The sequence below is a fragment of the Sinocyclocheilus grahami genome, unplaced genomic scaffold (assembly GCF_001515645.1).
Source record: "Sinocyclocheilus grahami isolate Dianchi unplaced genomic scaffold, SAMN03320097.WGS_v1.1 scaffold1095.1, whole genome shotgun sequence".
Lineage (NCBI taxonomy): Eukaryota > Metazoa > Chordata > Actinopteri > Cypriniformes > Cyprinidae > Sinocyclocheilus > Sinocyclocheilus grahami.
In genome coordinates, this window is record NW_015506274.1 from 251,416 (window position 1) to 269,148 (window position 17,733).

General features: G+C 40.1%; 1 protein-coding gene across 1 annotated transcript in view; it reads left to right on the plus strand.

Moving 5' to 3' along the window:
* Positions 1-17,733, plus strand: part of LOC107566712 (E3 ubiquitin-protein ligase mib1-like) — a 68,224-nt gene that overhangs the window by 32,868 nt on the left and 17,623 nt on the right. The window lies entirely within an intron of this gene.

The window sequence follows — 17,733 nt, forward strand, 5'->3', positions numbered from 1 at the left end:
TGGTTTGCTGTTAATGAGACTGATAAAAAAGAGCTTCTTTGACCCTGTTTAAGCAGTACAACTTTGTAAAACATGACATGAAATGTTGCCCGGGCTCATTTCAGATTTCAGATTTTCTCTAACTATTAAAAAATGTTTCAGTGCGCTCCAAAGGTTTTCTTTCTCTTTGTTAAAAAAGAGAAATGTCCTCAGCGAAAAAGATAATAATCCATCGTGGTGCACTTGAGTCAAGTGTCTGCAAGTCTTGAAGCAATTACAGCAGCTGATGGATTAAGCCTGCCGAGGGCAGAGTGTCACTTGGGCGATGTCAGCATGTGCTGCTGTTTGTAGTTGTCACTTTCTCAATTTTGAAAAGATTAAGTCATACTCTGCTAAATTGTAGGGTTAATTTGCCCACTTAATCCAATAAGGGAGTGTGGTGGGAGCTCCTCCGAGACTGCTCATGTGGTAATGTTGAAATGACTAATAAAGATATTTGTACTACATGTCAGTCACAGTCCGAGGCAGAAGCAACTCCACAAAACAATTCAGTGACGCACAGTGAGCACGTGTTGTTTTGTAAGATGCAGTCGACGGTCCATCAGCTAAGATGGACCCAAAAAGCCTCTTTAGCTCCTTAGCAGGTGGCCAGCTGAGAGTGTAAGCAAGGGGTCATTGCTGCTCAATATGGCGCTCATTAAAGTGGGGTCAGTAAAGTGCTATTTACACCACAGATCCCCCTCCCTGTGCTACACAGACACTCGCTTGCAGCATTCTGGACAAAGTTCGGCCCCCAAATAGGGGACAGCAGCTGAACATTTGATAATGTCAGCATCTGCTGTGGGTGTCACTCAGTCTGAGGGCGAGAAAGAGGGAACACAGCCACACGACTGACAGGAGCGATCCCTACAGCAAGCGGTGCACAAAAATGGAAAGAGCACAGCCCTTCAGAGGACAGACGGGAGTGTCTGACATTCAGAAAAATGGGCCACAAGCTCTCCCAGGCTCCAGTCATGACCAAAAACCCTTATTGTATCTTTGCACACAATGCGTACTTTACATTTTTCTTGATCGATAGCACGAGTGAATGAGGATTGCAGTGATGCTCTGACCTTAGTCATCACCATAAATCAATTACCTGTAGATATATGACATGGTGCTTCAGTGTAGGTAAGCATTCAAACCCCTAAAAGTATAACGGTCCTCTATTACCTTATCCCCTCACATGACCATTTTCATCACCTGTTGATCAGCTTAAAAGTTAAGCATTGTATAATACATTTGTTCTACACATACATTCATTCTACTGTTTTCACGGTGATTCTTTCTGCACACCAGTAGACCAAAAATGAAAAGGAGGTCCTCTTCTGAAGGCTTCCATTTACCTTTTGTAGAGGACAATTGGAATCAGCCGACAGGCAGACCCAACTCTGATCCTGCATTGTCACTTTTCCATACTCTAATCTGACTACTCTGTGGTCCAGCAAAGCATTTGGCAAGCCTAGCAAACATGAACAATGGGGGCAGAAACGGGTGGCAGGGTGAAACAGACAACAGTACTATCCCACAATGTGAGAGAAGCTTCCTTTTTAATAGCCAAGCTCTGCTCACCTTTATGGAACTGTTACCTCAGCAGCTTCCCTGTAACAAGATCTAATTTTTAAGGGACAAAAAAAGTGCAATTGTCCTAAACCCCCCCCCCCCCTCTAGGCAAGTTTAAAAAGATTAAGGTATTAATGGTTCTGGTGCATGCCACTCCTGCAGAAACAGGATCTTAGTTGCAGCTGGCCACAATTCAAAGCTTAGAATGCAGCAAACTCTCCAATAATGAGAGGAGCTCCTGTTCCTATGGTGATGTCTCGGGCCGTTATTGTATCTTTTAGGTAGCAGTGACTGAACTCTTTCTGTCACCAAGAAAGTGGGCACTACAACCCATTATTTTAATGTTTGTCTACCTGCAGAAATAAACTATAGCATGACAATCTATCAGAATGAACTATCTAACATGGAAATTGCTGAATTAGAGAGAGGCGGTGTGGACTGCTGGTGAAGTCACCGAAAGAGTAGCAACTTCTCTCAGAATCCACTGCTGCAGTAAGTTTCTGCACCCCAGTTACAAAATCCATCACACTGTTTCCATGTATCCATATTCAGTGATGCAGAGAAAATGATGGCACATTTTATAAACTGAGGATCAGCACCTGACCAAGAATACATACTTCTTTACATTCCATAGCTGTCATATGTTCATATGGGCACATAAAGAAGTATGTACACCAAGTAGGCAGCACCAGACACAGCTGAGTTTCCTTACCTTCTCTGATATGATGTTTGGTTAACATGGCCCTTATTTAAACCAAACGCATTTAATCACGTCGGTAGATCAGTTTTTTTTGTTGTTGTTTTTTTACCATCCTGCAGAATGCAGTGGATTATACATAAGGTGACTTTCACAGATTCTTTAGGTCACGCTTTTTTCTTTTGCCTTATCCCAACAGTGTTCCCTGTATGCGTTACACATATTGGGGTTCACTCAGTTTTATATCTTCTGTTGACCTTGACTGTTCTCGAGAGAATGTGGGGTATCCGTCGGGAATCTGGAAAAGAACAGTGCCATACTGTTTTTTTTTTTTGGTAAAAAGAAAGTCTCTTTCTGAAATCTGTAAAAATATGTTGTTGAAAAATAGAGGAAGTTGTTCCTGTGTTGTCCTTGTTGCCTGGATTTCTTGTTGTCCATGAAAGTTCAAAGGACTCCTTAGGGGGGGAAAAAAGACTCATTTCTAATGTAACAGTGTCCTGAACATGGTATGCATCTCCTTTCCACCCGTTTTCCATCTGCTTGTCCGTTGTTTAACTACATTCTCAGTTGTATGTCAGACTGGTTGCTGAGGTCCAAAAATGAGGTTGATCCAAGTGGAACAGGAAGCTATTGTGAGCAGGATTTGGGCTTTAGCCACACAGACCAGGCCAGAGGTCACATGCAAGAGCTAATGCCCAATCAGCAATAGTGATTTGTAACGAGTGTGCTGATTGTCCTCTCCCATTTCTTTTTTTTTTTTTCTTTTAACCCCTTCTTTTTTCCTCCGAACCCCCCATATTCCCTTTTTCCCCCAGAGTTGACCTTGGTGTGTTTATTCTAGAAGCTTCTCCAGAACTTGAATGCAGTGTGCTAGAGATCAATAACTGTTTGCATGGCAGCATGAAATGTTCAGTAGCTCTCTAATGAATCTTTGCTCCAGCTCCACACATTCCACAAGTCAACACCGCCCTGTCTCATCCCCCTCCTCTCAGGAGCCTATCCAATATCAGGCCAAAAGGAGAGGTGCAGGGGTGGAAACAAAACAGAAGGACACTTAGACAGGCTATTCTGGGCAGGGGTGGAAATCCTGGATGAGTTTGTGGTGCTTGACGGGTTAGATATGATGGCGAGGTATGGCTGGACTCTTGTGGCGCCACAGTGTTAGTAAAGATTTAGGGATGAGAGGGGGAGATGGCACTGCAGCACTACAGCCCTGCCCCTGCCTAGTGATTGGAAAGCATGCAGAGAGACAGAGAGAAACTGGGTTACTACCCTGGGTGTTGTGGGTTCACTCACTGACACACATATCCAGCAGCCACCGAACCGCCCTCCCTGGACAATTAATATGCCAGCACATCTGTTTTTACATCAACTCCCCCCCCACCTGGCCTGAAACTTGCGTTCCACTGTGACACCAATGTTCCTTCATGGCTAGCGTACACCTGTCCCCCCCCGCTGTCTTGAAACACCAAGCATGGCTCCAGTAATTACGGCTGGCCACTGGAAAAATTGAGTGTTGGCAAAGTGTGAAACCATCCCGATGGAGTTGTATTCCGTCTGAAAGTGCCTCAGAGTGGAAAGATCCAAGATAAAAGCTGCACGTTTCAGGGACACTGAGTTTCTGAGTCTGTCTTTCAGATGTCTACGGTGCTGCAGCCAAGAGGAGGTAATGAACCAGAGAGTGCTGTGCTGCAGTAGCCTGCTGCCTGACCAACACTGGAAAAGCAAGAGACACGGAGAGAGTGAGGTAGGGCACAAGAGCGAGCGAGTGAGGTGGAAACAGTATTCTAGCGAGCAAGCAAGCAAATCCATACAGATGAAAGCAACTTTCTCCCATTCCACCTACACCTGTCTGTTCGACTGTTTCACACATCCCTGCCGTTTTCCTTGCAGGGGGAATCACTTACATTATTTCACAAGGTGTTCCCAGAGAAGTAGTTTTTCTCATCATGCTGCTGCAGAGCTGTAAATTCCAGTCCCTCCAAGCGACCACACCGCACACCGCGGCTGACCGGCCACGCGCTTAACCCCCAGTGCATCCGGAATGGAGAAGAAAAAAGCAGCACGTCAGTGCGACCAGCTGGCGTACAGGGGCAAACTCCCGTCCGGAGGGAGGAAGGCACATGGAGCATATATTACCTGTCAGCTCAGTTTCCTCCGCTCTCCGCTCCTCCCTCTTTCTTCTCTCCTGTGTGTGAAGAGCCATAACGACCTCCGGAGTTCTCCAGCTGCTGCAGCCATCGCATGCCCGACTCGCTGATTCAGCTTCTCTGACGAAGAGGGGGGTGTGGGTGGGGGGATAGTGAACGAGTGTTGTGGAGAAGGAACAAGAGTGGTAAAGCGGGAGGGGTGGAGCCGGGTGAAGAAAGCATACTCACAGCTAACATTTAGGCAGGGATAGGCATCATGCTGACACGAGGAGCTGTCGCTGCTGCTCTAAAAACGGGCAGAAAAAACTGCAGCACTTTCACCCCCTCCTCCCTCCCCTCTCTAGCATGTGCCTTCTCAGTGAATTCTGTGAAGATGTGCATGACTGCTCGAGATCTCTCTAGCGCTTTAGTGCTTGACTAGTTTATATCTGATCGACATCATTTGAAAACCGCCGCTTTATCCCTTAAGCCGCTGACTTCTGTAATGCCAGTTTTTGTGCTTCATAAGCAAATTTATAAATAGCCATTTTAATTTGAACGTCAACAGCCTGTCAAGTATGCAGATTGTTGCTTATCTGAAGCTTGCAGATAACTAATTGTTGTCAACAGTTTTACCTTTTCTTGGTAAACCCTAAGGTGACTGGAGGTGACTTATCATTTATCGCCCCATCTGATTTCAGAGACCCATCATTGGTGTTCTTGAAAGTGAACGAAAAGCCACTAGCCACAAAAGGAGCCAGCTGTTGCTCCTCAGAAAGCTAAATCATTAGCACTTTTTAGCAGGGGAAGCATTTTAGAACCAGCTCCTTTTTGGTATCTCGCTCACCTCCCTGTGACCATATTTAGTCAACCAGTGCAAAAAACAACCCCCCTCCTTGCACCAAGGCAGCTGTCCCGCTACAAGCTCTGGGAAGTCTCCCATCCAGCGTTCCACCTATCGATTGTGTGTCCAGCAAGGCAAGTAGCTTGTGTTAGCGCAGCACCAGCTTGCCGGCCTGCTATTCGCTGTGTTATTTTTAGTAGCGCCAAATAAAGTGGTCTCTCATGGTTCCACTTTTATTTCCCTCACTCGTTACCCCTCCCCTGCTTTTCTAACACCCAACCTCTCCACCCCCTACTCCAACTCTCCATCTAAACAGCCCCCATCCTGCTCTCAGTTCTCTTTTAAATAGTGCCGGAACATGCTGCATATGGTAGATCTTGCCTCTCCTTGTCACTATACTTAGTAACATACGCAGTTGTGTGTGAGAGAAGAGGGGGAGCGAATAGTGCTTGAAGGTTTATGAAAAGTCTATAGAGTACTAGAGTGCAATTTGGATCAAACCTGTTATGGTATTTCAAAGGACACTAGCATAGCTATTTGTCTGAAGCTGTCGAACTCGTATTGAGCATATGATTTATCTTGGTTCTGGGACACGCCAGGATTTCCCCAGGGGTTCAAGTTTTGTTCTTCCCTCTTGAGCTTTTCATAAATTTTCAAGAGCCGTGTTCAGGCTTCCTGAGGCACAACCACAGAAATGTTTAATTAGGAGGTCCCGTCATTCAGTGTGGAGAGCTGGTTTTAGCCAGCAATGTCCTCTGTCATCTCACTGCTTTGTCCTCCACTGCTGCGTCTCTCTACCTGCAGTAACAATGCTACCTCTGCAGTCCGCCCACCACCACACGGAGATAATTACAGCGCTCAAGGCACTATCTAATCTCTCAAAGTAATGTTTTCACATCGTTTAGTGTAATGTCTCTGTTAAATAATGTAAATCTCTAGTTGGTAGTTGTCCTGAGGCGTCTCCTCTCCCACCTTTTATAGCTCGCGGCAGTGTTGGGCAAACCTTTGAGGATTACAAAAATAGGTTTCTAACTTGCATTAGATTACTAAAAAAAACATCTCTGGAAAAGATGTAAAATCCTTAAGATTGTGTAATGCTTGCAAAAATCTTTTATTATTGTGAAGTACAATTCAATTAATGTGTCCACAGTCTAACGTATTGGCATTCAAATGCTCTCTGTATTTATGGGCATTACGAAAATTGACTATTTGCCAGGTGTAATGCACTTTGAGTAATGCATCAGCTTGAGGCCCAACCCTTAGCCAAACAGCACCTTAAAAAAGACACATGGGGCTGCAAAAACTAGCAGTCAGTGAACCACTCATTCAAGAACATTTAAAAACATCACCCCAACACCTGAGACCTTATCAAATTAATCTTCAGAGAAAGCCATCCCTCTTCAAAATGAAAAAAAAGTTTTTGCTTCAAATGAGAGAGACTTTGACGAGCTTTGCAGTGACCAATATTATTTTGATGCACGTGATGTGAATGGAGGCTCTCATCAGGATGAATACCTGGGCTTAACGTCTCCATCAGTGAGGGGATCTATTGGTCCGGTCAGCCCTTTTTTTTCATGTCAGTAGTCTCTTGAGTTAAATTCCACTCGCTCTACTATAGAGAAAGTGTTCCGTGCATATACCATACAAATGCACAGTCTAATTTCCTCCTTTTGGTCATAAATTGTGAATGTTTAGTTGCGCCGGTTATTGATCAGAGAAAGCAGGGCCAATAATGAATGACGTAATTGCATTTTACTTCTCTTCTGCAGTTTAAAACCAGTTGGAAAAAAGCTGAAGCTGTGTCCATCACAAAGGGTCCTGGTTCAACCTCCTGGATTAATGTTTAAGTTGCAAAAATGTAAACATTTTTTAATGATTGAACAAATCTCACATGAACGTTTAACTCTTTTTTTTTTTTTTTTTTTTTTTTTATATAAAGCCATACTGTAATGTGTAACATTTTGCTACAGTTCACTGCAAATGTTGCACAGCTAAGATTTCCAGACACGATCTGAGAACTTTGACTCAGCTTCACTCTGACAGTTAGTGCTTTGATCGGGTGCACCACCCGTGGGTAATTCTCTGTAGTTTTGAAAGTTGTCCCGGAAGTGCTGAGTTCAGGTACCCCTGTAACAGGAGATCTCATCAATCACACCAGCACCTGACTGACGGAATGGTAATAAGTATTGAGTTAAGCAGGGGTTTTAATTACTGTGGGCCTTGGGGTCTGCGCTAAAAGACAAATGACTTTTTTAATGTTATTTGTCTGATTAGTTTTGGCACAGCTTTTAAGTCTAGATGGGATTGATTACATACAACAGACCTGTCTAGAAAGCGAGATTTGATTTCTTAATTGGCGTCAGCAACTTTAAGGTAGGCGGATGAATCGAGACATTTGGTTTTGTTCTTTCAGGATGAAAAACACCCTAAACACACCCACCATATTCAGTGTACTTGATTATAACACTAGATCCTCCACCCTGTTTTTTTCTTGGTCTATTTCTCTCTCCCCTGATCCTCAACCCTTTAAGCATTCCATCATGGAGCGGGTAAAGCTGCTGAGCGGCAGACAGCATAAAAGTGATTTATGAAGGGCCGAACTGAGTGTTGTCGGGGGAAGCCTGTGGCAGGCAGTCTCTCAGCTCTTGGCCATTGTTCCACTCAGCCCCACTGCGGCTGTACCACTGCTCTCCTCTGATCTCTCACCTCAGCGCCAAACCCCCCTAGACACGTACTGTAATACCCAACAGTAGAGACACCCAACAATATGAGCACTATTGGATCCAGCTCACTGGTTTGGAAGCCATTTTTATTTAAAATTGTGGGCATAAGTTTAAATATTTTAATTGGCAATTCTAATTGATGAGTACTTGGAATACCTGAGAACATTGCACAACAGTCCCATACCAGTGTGTTTTTTTTATTTCTTATCAGAAAGGTAAGATTTTTAGGGTAAAATTAACAAACATCAATTACTAAACAAGTAAAAAAAAAAAAAATCTGTCTCAGCCAATAGCCTCAATGGCACTACTCTGAAAGTATGGCTGTGCTTCATCCAACCAAAGTTCGAATCTCGTTCATGGTCCTTGTTGATCGTGTCTCCCTTTTTCTCTCCTACTTTGTTTCCTTTCCATTCTCTCACTGTCATATCCAATAAAGTCCAAAAGGCCAAGAATAAGTGTTAAAAAAAGTGTTCAAAAGTGACTCCTTGCCTCAATTTACAACATTAAGCTTAAAGTAAAGATTTGTAACATGAGCTGATCTGATCTTCCAGGAAATGTCAGTTTCATGTCATGCGTCTTTGCATGGCTGTCATGTTTGTAAACAAAGAAAAGGTAGTTTGAAACAAGCATGTGGTTAATAGACAAGGAACAGTGACTTCACTGTGTAGTTTTTATGTTAATAAGACAGGAGTAGTGGCTAGCTGTGCCATATTAATAACGTAAATTGTCTGGATGGATTCCAAATCTTTATATTACACTTTTCCACAAATCACCTACAGAACGATCTGCTGGTGTCATTGCAACCAAAGATGGAAAACTATTTGGACAATGCACATTTCAACCTTTCCCCCACATGCATATGTCCACCTCCACTGTAATCAATCAAGCCAGACTATCCAAGGACAAACTGACACAAGCCAAACTGCCTTTTGCCCAATCAAACCACTTGTTCTTGATCTGGGGGTTGGCCAAGTCATTATTCTGAGCCAATAGTTGTCGTAGTTGGTGTCATAATGGTAGGAGACATGACTGTGGATGATATCATGAGTAGCAGTAAGGGAGGTGGGTATTGAAAGTAAGTGAAGCAATAGAGTAATTAATGATACTTTATAGCATTTAAATCTGCATAAAGCATAAAAAAATTTTATGATTGCTTTTTAGCTACCATTTCTTTAAGAACTGTTTTATTTCAATTAGTAGTTTTTATCCCTGTTCAAAAATGATTGATCTTTTATAGGGTTGTAACGGTATGAGATTTTCACGGTATGATAATCGTCTCAGAAAATATCACGGTTTCGCGGTTATCACGATATATATTAAACAATCATTCTTATCTGTAACAACGACTCTTTAAAGAACAATAACAAGTTATTTGAGTGAACAAATCCTTTATTACAACAAACTTGAAACCATTTTAATGGTTGAAGTCTCCCTTCTGAAAAAAATTATAAATTAATAAAAAAATGTAAAGAAAATAAAGCTGTACACCTTGTATATCTATATCACACTTGAACATTTGAATGTTTTAAAATGTTATCAAATGAAAATGTACAACTCCTTTTATTTTTGGCAAAGTTAAAACATGGACAAACATGATATTCCTCGAAAACAATGAACAAATCCTTTATTACAACAAACTTGAAACCATTTTAATGGTTGAAGTCTCCCTTCTGAAAAAAATTATAAATTAATAAAAAAATGTAAAGAAAATAAAGCTGTACACCTTGTATATCTATATCACACTTGAACATTTGAATGTTTTAAAATGTTATCAAATGAAAATGTACAACTTTTATTTTTGGCAAAGTTAAAACATGGACAAACATGATATTCCTCGAAAACAATGTTTAAATAATTTTATTATAAAGAATATTATTACTGTTGTTATTATAACTTTGAAGTATATAAATGCTAATGCATTTCTGTCATAATTTCAAATTAAATCGAATGTTTATTTTGATGGGTTGGAGCTTCACCTTTGAGCTTCAGATTGTATTTGACAATGGTTTTTCTCAAATAAAACTAGGAATTACTAATTACTACATTGAAATGAAAATGTAAAGCCTGTACAAATATTAGAAATCGTGAATATAAATAATTGGGAATCATGTAAAAAATTTAAATAAAATAAAAACTTTTATTCTTTTATCTATTATAACGTTTATGTAGTTTTTTTCGATTGGCTGTTTCGTTATAAAAGTCCAGACATTTGTCAAGTTTTTCATCAGGTGTCTTTTTTAATTATATGATGTCATTACGTTGCTGTCTTGCCGCCAGCCAATCGCTGCATTGCTGATCGTGGTTTCGTGTATGGATACATAACCCCTTTTAAACCAACCCATGAATGCGCAATTATCTCAAATAACTCAATCCAGCCATAGTAATCATCAACAACAGTTGCGTTCGAAGAACCGAATTAGCCAGATCCTGATTAGCGCGATGATATCATTTTGGATGTGACATTTCATCTTGAATGTAATAAGCGACGTACGAAGAACAAAGTCTCTTTGTGCATAAATATTCACAGACACATATCATATCTACTTTTTATTTATCCATCAGATTGCGCGTTTTACGTGACATCCTCGGTATACTGTAAATTCCATGTTAACAAGTGCACCGGGATTCCCTCTGCATCACGGAAATCATACGGTCTTAACTTATAACTTATTAATGCGACACACCTTCATCTGCACGGAGGGATGGTGTCCGCGAAAATGAGCAAAGATGTTTGATGTATTGGCTGCTTTTGCAGCCACTTTGCGTCCACATTTTTTGCAAATTGGATCCGTCCTCAAGGACAACTCCAAGTTCGTTTTTTTTTTTTAATATCCGAAGTATTCCCATACTGCAGATTTTAACTCTTTTTTTCGGCGGGGATGGAGATGAGATATTATCTCGGTCTCTGTCATTTTCTCCGCTGCACGTGCGTGTAAGCAGCTAAGTGAATGCAGAGGGAAGCAGCCGAGCGGAAATAAGGTGCATATGCGTGGGTGAGTTTTTTTTTATTCATTTTTTTTTAAACCACAGATATGAAAATGTTTACAGTGAAATGATAACGGTGTATGTTCAAACCATGATAAATTGTCATACATACAATATATATAGTTACAACCCTAATCTTTTAATGATCCTAGAATTGACTCAAGATTTCAATAGATATTAGATTGACTTCCAATCACTTCTAATTTCTCCCATTAATAAATCAACATGTATTGGAGCACAAATCGAAAAGACTTCTGTTCAGTGCATCAGTAACATTTATAGTTTGCATACTAACCCATGTTAATAACTCAGCCATTCTCAAGCGTTGAATAATTAATAAATGGTTTCCATAGAAACCCATATGGTCACTGGGAGGTCACTGTATCTACTTAACTCAAACTGACAGGTAAGTGAATGATGGAGAAGTTGAGCAGTGATGACCTCATGATTTAGCTAGCATCTGCACTCTGAGTTCAAAAATAAATCATTTCTATTGATGGTATTTTTCCAGCATCTGCTCAGTTTAAAGATTATTTATCTCTATATAACTATATATTTAACAGTAGCTATATATATATATATATATATATATATATATATGTGTGTGTAATTTATTTATTTTTTGGTTGAAAGGCAAATGTAGGAAATAAATTAAGATACAGATAAGTGCAAAAAAAATAATTATATGAAGTTCCATTCATTTAAGTCATGGTTATATAATGCGAAAATGTCAATTAAAATGAACTGTGTCATGCTAAATACAGTTCCTGTAATTAAAAAAAAAAGTTAACACTTTAGATAGGGATCATATTCACTATTAACTAAGAGTCTTCCCTCAATAAACTCCTAATTTGCTGCTTATTAATAGTAAGGTAGTCATAAAGTTTAAGTATTAAGGGATCTAGAATATGGTCATGCCAGAAAAAGGCATTAATATGTGCTTTGTACGTACTAATAAACAGCCAATATGCTAGTAATATGCATGCTAATAAGAAACTAGTTAATAGTAAGAATTGCTCCTTAAAATAAAATGTTACCAAAATAATTTATAGCATAATATAAGATATTGGTCAGACTCCTAGATTACAACATTAATGCTCTTTACTTGGCAAGACCTATAGTTATTTTAAATGCATTTTGTGACCGTAATACTTGAGCAAGCAGTAAATAGAACCCCAATGCAGATCATTAAATCAACCTGTCAGCAATGCATCATACTGCTGTTAATGGGAATCTAACTTCAAGTACATGTATCCTTAATACATGCTTATTAGACATCTGTCTGCTGGCTTGTTAGTTTAGTGTTTCTTTGCTGCTTGTTTCTGAAGAGCTTAGACACCAGCTGAGCTACTTTGGTGGATTGAATTTACCCACCTCGAGTAAACAGTTTGGGGTTGGAGTGATTTAAAGCCTAAGAATTATAACAGTGATGTGTACCACTCCCCTAAGCGAGTCAGCTACCAATCGAAGAATTTTCCTTCACTACATAAAGAAGAAAATTGTAAGTGTTAACTCTGTCAAATGCCATTTTCCCTTTATTATGCTTTTTAGATCCCTGGAGGTATTTCCATTTAATGTTTTTTAATACATAACACCTGTATATCATGCATAGTCTAAGTGAAATATGGATTTTGTGTTCGAAATACCATGTTTCTTTTGTTTCTTTATTCTTGTTGCATGCAAATCACATTATTTGTTGCAATGTGAGTGCAGCAATATTTTGGATTTGGAAGTTTTTGGAGCATTTTTTATCAATATGCCCCTAGAAACAGTACAGGTAATTAGGTCACGGATATTACTGTGCCGATGGGTCTCTCGTCGACACTGATAATTCGCGCGAGACAGACATACCTGTAAAATTAAGCGAATAAAAGTTTGTAATGTGTTCTGCAATACCTTCTTCCTCACATTTTCACAAAATCTTTTACTATATCAGACTCTTCAGTTACAACCAATGTAAAAATTCAGTAGTTGACCACACTTTTAATGCTAATGGATTTTATCACAAGTTCACAACCATATGTCCAATAAAGACAAAGTTGCCAGGAAGTCACTTTAGAGAAAGCATTATGCAAGCTGAACTTAATAACAAACACTTCTTCACTCTGGAATGCAGATCCACTTTCCGTCTTGATTGTTCTTAATTGTTTCAATTACTCAGTCTCATTTCAGCCATTGTTCGTTCTGTTTACTCTTTCAAGCAAGGTTCGTTGGCATTATTATGTGCATTGGGCTATTAATTATAATCATGTTTGGTATGGCTTACATAAAGATAAGGAAAAAAGGTATCACTCCACTTGTACAGCCACACTCCATTTTTATGTGTGTGGAGTGCTCATTTTTATGAGCTTAAAGGGGTCCTATTATGCTCTTTTACAAAGTCTTGATTTTGTTTTGGGGGTGTACTAGAACATGCTCTCATGCTTGGTGGTTCGAAAAACGCATTATTTTTCAGATAATTTACATTATTACAATACCTTTCTCCCCAGCCTGGCACAAACGGCTCGATTAGTTCTGGCTTTGATGAAGGTCCGCCTTCCGAAAAACAAAATGTGTTGTGATTGGTTAGCTGTCCCAGTGCGTTGTGATTGGTGAACAGCTTAGATGGTGTTTCAGTACTGCCACGCCCCTTGCTACGTCTTTCAACAAAAGTTTTGGCGAATTATGGCACTGTAATCCCTCATGTTGTGGAAGCTGTCCTCAGTAAAATGCGCAGCACACAATAGCAAATTGGGGTTATAATGCTCAGGAACGGAGTTAAAAAATAAATTGCAACCACTGTTTCCTGACATCATCCACTTTCGGAAGCCCAAACAAAGACGTTTGGGCACGGAGGTGAAAAAAACAGCGTTTCAGGCGGTCACACACTGGACGAGAGTCGCGTCGCACCACGTCTTTAAAATTCAAATACATTATTTTCTATGAGTGTAGGCACACCGGCGGCGCCGTTCGGCATCTGTCCGCGGCGCTACACACTGACTAAAATTAAAAAAGTGAAAAAGCATAATAGGACCCCTTTAAAGTGTCAGTTTTTTCACCCATTGTCTATGCCAAGAACACCATGCTATCTAACTTCTCAACTTTACAGTCTTGAAGTCTTGATCGTACAAAGTGGTGCTTATTCCAGTGTTCCCAGAGTTGACTGGTTCATCTTATCCAGGCCTATCATATAGTTGCTTCACTCTTTGAAAAGATCGGAGCGCTTAACTTAGGGCTGAATGATTAATTGCATTTGCGATAATATCGCGATATGAGAAAACGCGATTTTTCAATCACAGAGGCTGCGATTACACTCGGTCACGTGACACGCGAGAGTGAAGAGGTGTGTTCCACTTGAAGATCGATCGGTGTATGACATCAAAGTACGGCGAGAGAAAGCATAAGGAGACGTCCGCGCTCTCTTATAGCTCTCGCAGTACTTTGATGACACACACCCATCGGTCTAAGCAGCGCTGCTTCAAGTCGAGCGAGGGCCATCAGCAGAAAAAGAAAATAAATAAAACCGTAAACAGCCAAAGGACGTAACTTAGAATGGGAGATGGATTGGTTTGTGAAAGGGAAAAGAAAAGCCATAGATGAAGTCGCATAGACCCAGGCAGGTGCTGGTCATTTAAACGCTAAATGCATAAAATATGACGAAGCATATCTTGCTCTCGGCTTCACTGTGGTCGTCTGTCTATACAAGATGCTACAGTTGTCGTGTCGCGCCGCAACAGCTCTACACTGGACGTGACAAAGCAACCGTTGCAAATCATTTGAACTTTGTGTCAGTACGTCATAAATAGAACAAGGCATCAGTTAAATGTCGCGTCGCATCCAGTGTACACAGCGTCACTGATGGTTCTACTGTATTTTGCCGCTCGCATCCGGTGTAGACACGGTGTTTAATGTCGTTGGTGAGGAGGAAAGCCTGTGTGTGTCCTATGCCTTAGTGGACAGCATGAAACCCACAAAAAATAAATAAATATCAGAGAGAGCGAATAATAATAATAACAGTTATTCTCTCTATGCTATTTTTCAATGTTTCAAGTGATGCAGGTGTTTTTTTTTCCCTCTAGGTTTTTTTAATTAAAAAAGCATTAATTTTTCATAATGTTTAATGAAATTATTTGGTAGTCTGTGGTGGAATGGGGATTCGGGAAAGGGGGGCAGATTTTTTTTATAGGTTTAAAGGGGGGTACAACCACAAAAATTTGAGAACCACTGGTCTAAAGTTAACAGACAGTGTTTAGTGCAGTCCACATGTTTACATATGTTTATTACAGTGACTTTGAATGACCTAAAGTAGTGTGGTAAAGCAACAGATTTGTTTTTATATTTCTGCAATCTACTTTAGTTTGTGTGATTTGTTACTGACTTTCATATTAATGTTTACACCAGGCTATTTAAACATAATTATTACATGCTTACAAGGTTGGAAGTTCAACAAATCAGTCAATATACTGTGATTGTAGTTGTTAAATAAAAATGTAATTAATATCAATCACCTAATTTCATCGTAACATATAGGCCTGGCCTACAGAAAAGAACATTTATGTTTAATCTATCTATAATAGTGTGTTGGTCATACTATACAATGATTTATAGCTTGTCTTTGTTGAATAATACAGAACATAAAGAGCTTTAAAAAAATAATTGCATATTAAATCGCAATCGCAATATTGGTAAAAAAAAATCGCAATTAGAATATTTTCCAAAATCGTTCAGCCCTAGCTTAACTCTACTCATCTTGTGCTACTGTAAGGTAGTGTTCGCCCTTTCCTTCCTAGTAACAGTGAGCTTCAGGCCTATGACAAATTACCACGTGGCTACAAGAGACAACAGGCCTCGTCTGCATGCTCCTGAGGGATCTTTGTATCTCAGGGTGACCCAGTTCCATCGTGCTTCTCCTTCACCTTACCTCTCCCACCTGCCTTTTCCTCTCTTTCACTTTTACATTTGCCCCCATGTTCATACAGCTACTTTAGCCTCATTGCTTCTTCTGAACCTTGTTCTTCACCTCTTACATGGAGACGTTACATACGTCAAGTCGATTATCAAGACCCTATAAAGATTTGCCACCAATAACAAACCGTTCATCATCTCAGTTTCCTTTTGCTCACAGTGGAACAAATCATTTCCAGGAAGGAATTGCAAGAGGTTTGTGCCACAGACTGCATATTTTTAGTGGTCTTTGAACTCCTCCTCAACGAAAAAAGTTGACTGCAATGCAGTAGTGCCAGCGAGCTGCATTAATATTAATGCCTGCCCATTTCCACCACCATGGCAGGCAGCCTGTCAATCTACGCCTCATCTATAAAGGCTTGCCACTCACAATGCCAGTGCGTTACTGCCAAGTAAAATGCACAAGAATGCACCAGTGGCAGACCATTTTCTATATTGGCTACTACTTTTTTGAGTGGGATGTCTGTGCCGGTGCAGTCCAAAAGAAGTTCATGGGTGTTGCAGGTTATATCGAAACCTTGGTATTCTTTGTGTGATCATTTTACATGTCTTCACTCTGTTGATGATCACATTTTCTTGAACTTATGCATCAGTTGTACATAATTTAAGGGGCATATCCACAAACTTCAAGCCTTCATGAGCATTGCAGGTGTAAAGATGTAACTGGGCTGTGCGTGTGTGCATGCCGTGTGCACTGCAGTACAGCTGCTTTGCTGCACAGCACTCCAAATGTGTACTGAGCTGATGCTGTTTCTCCGCACTACCTAAGTAACTAGAGACTGGCTTTGGGTTTACCAGAATCCACCCTGCAGCAAAAAGCAGCACTTCAGAGGCTTCCACAAATCCATTTCATCTCTGAAATTACATTCATCAATTTCTTTTTTTTTTTTCTCGTCCTTTAGATGCATCCTCATTTATTTCTGCTCATCTTACCAGTGATCCTTTAACACCCTTAACACTCAAAGACTTTTGAGAATACAAACCCTGCATTTCTTCTTGAGCACAGTGAATAACCAGATGAGCACTGCATAAAGTGACATTTCCTTGATTCTTAATGACCTGATGAGATTGCTTGGGTATGTCAATTTTCCTAGGGTTTGAAGGGTGGCATGGACTCTGTAGTGGATGTTCCAAAGGCCCTTTTTATGTCACTAGGGCTCTGTGGTCTTCATTTTATCTGCTTTATACATGCTTGCATTCATATGCATTTACTTATGTTCATTTTAGCTACTCGAAGTACTGGACAGATAAAGCAGCCAGTATGTAGCAGATTGATCAATGTACTGTATTTTTTATTTTTTTTGTAGAAATTAAGTTAGCGTTCAACTTTGTAGATCAAATGTTTTTAATAGCCATGCTCTTTTGATTTCATGATAGATCATTACTGTCACTTGTGTACTTGTTCTCAAGCACTTGTGCCTATCACCATATACAATTGACCCTTCGCAAAAACCCACCCTCCTCAGTTACTGTTGCGATGTCCGACAAGCCATGTGCTCTCAAACTACACACCAGATCTCAGTTTTAAAATTTTCTTTTTGTATTTTTTTTATTCAAACAATAAATACCGTTTTGTGGCTCTTTAATGTGTCGTAACAGATCACTGTATTTCCTCAGTTCAAATGACACACGTGAACCAATCATCTTTTCATATTTACTTAAAGCATGAAATAAACATGAATGAACGTCATAACGTATTTTATTGCAACTGCGGAAAGACGTCAATACACACAATTTTTACGTTTAAGTCCACCGAAGGTAATCTACTCACCTCTCTGATTTGTTTGTCGGGCAGTATGGTGGATTCTGCTCTATGATTGATCAGATCGC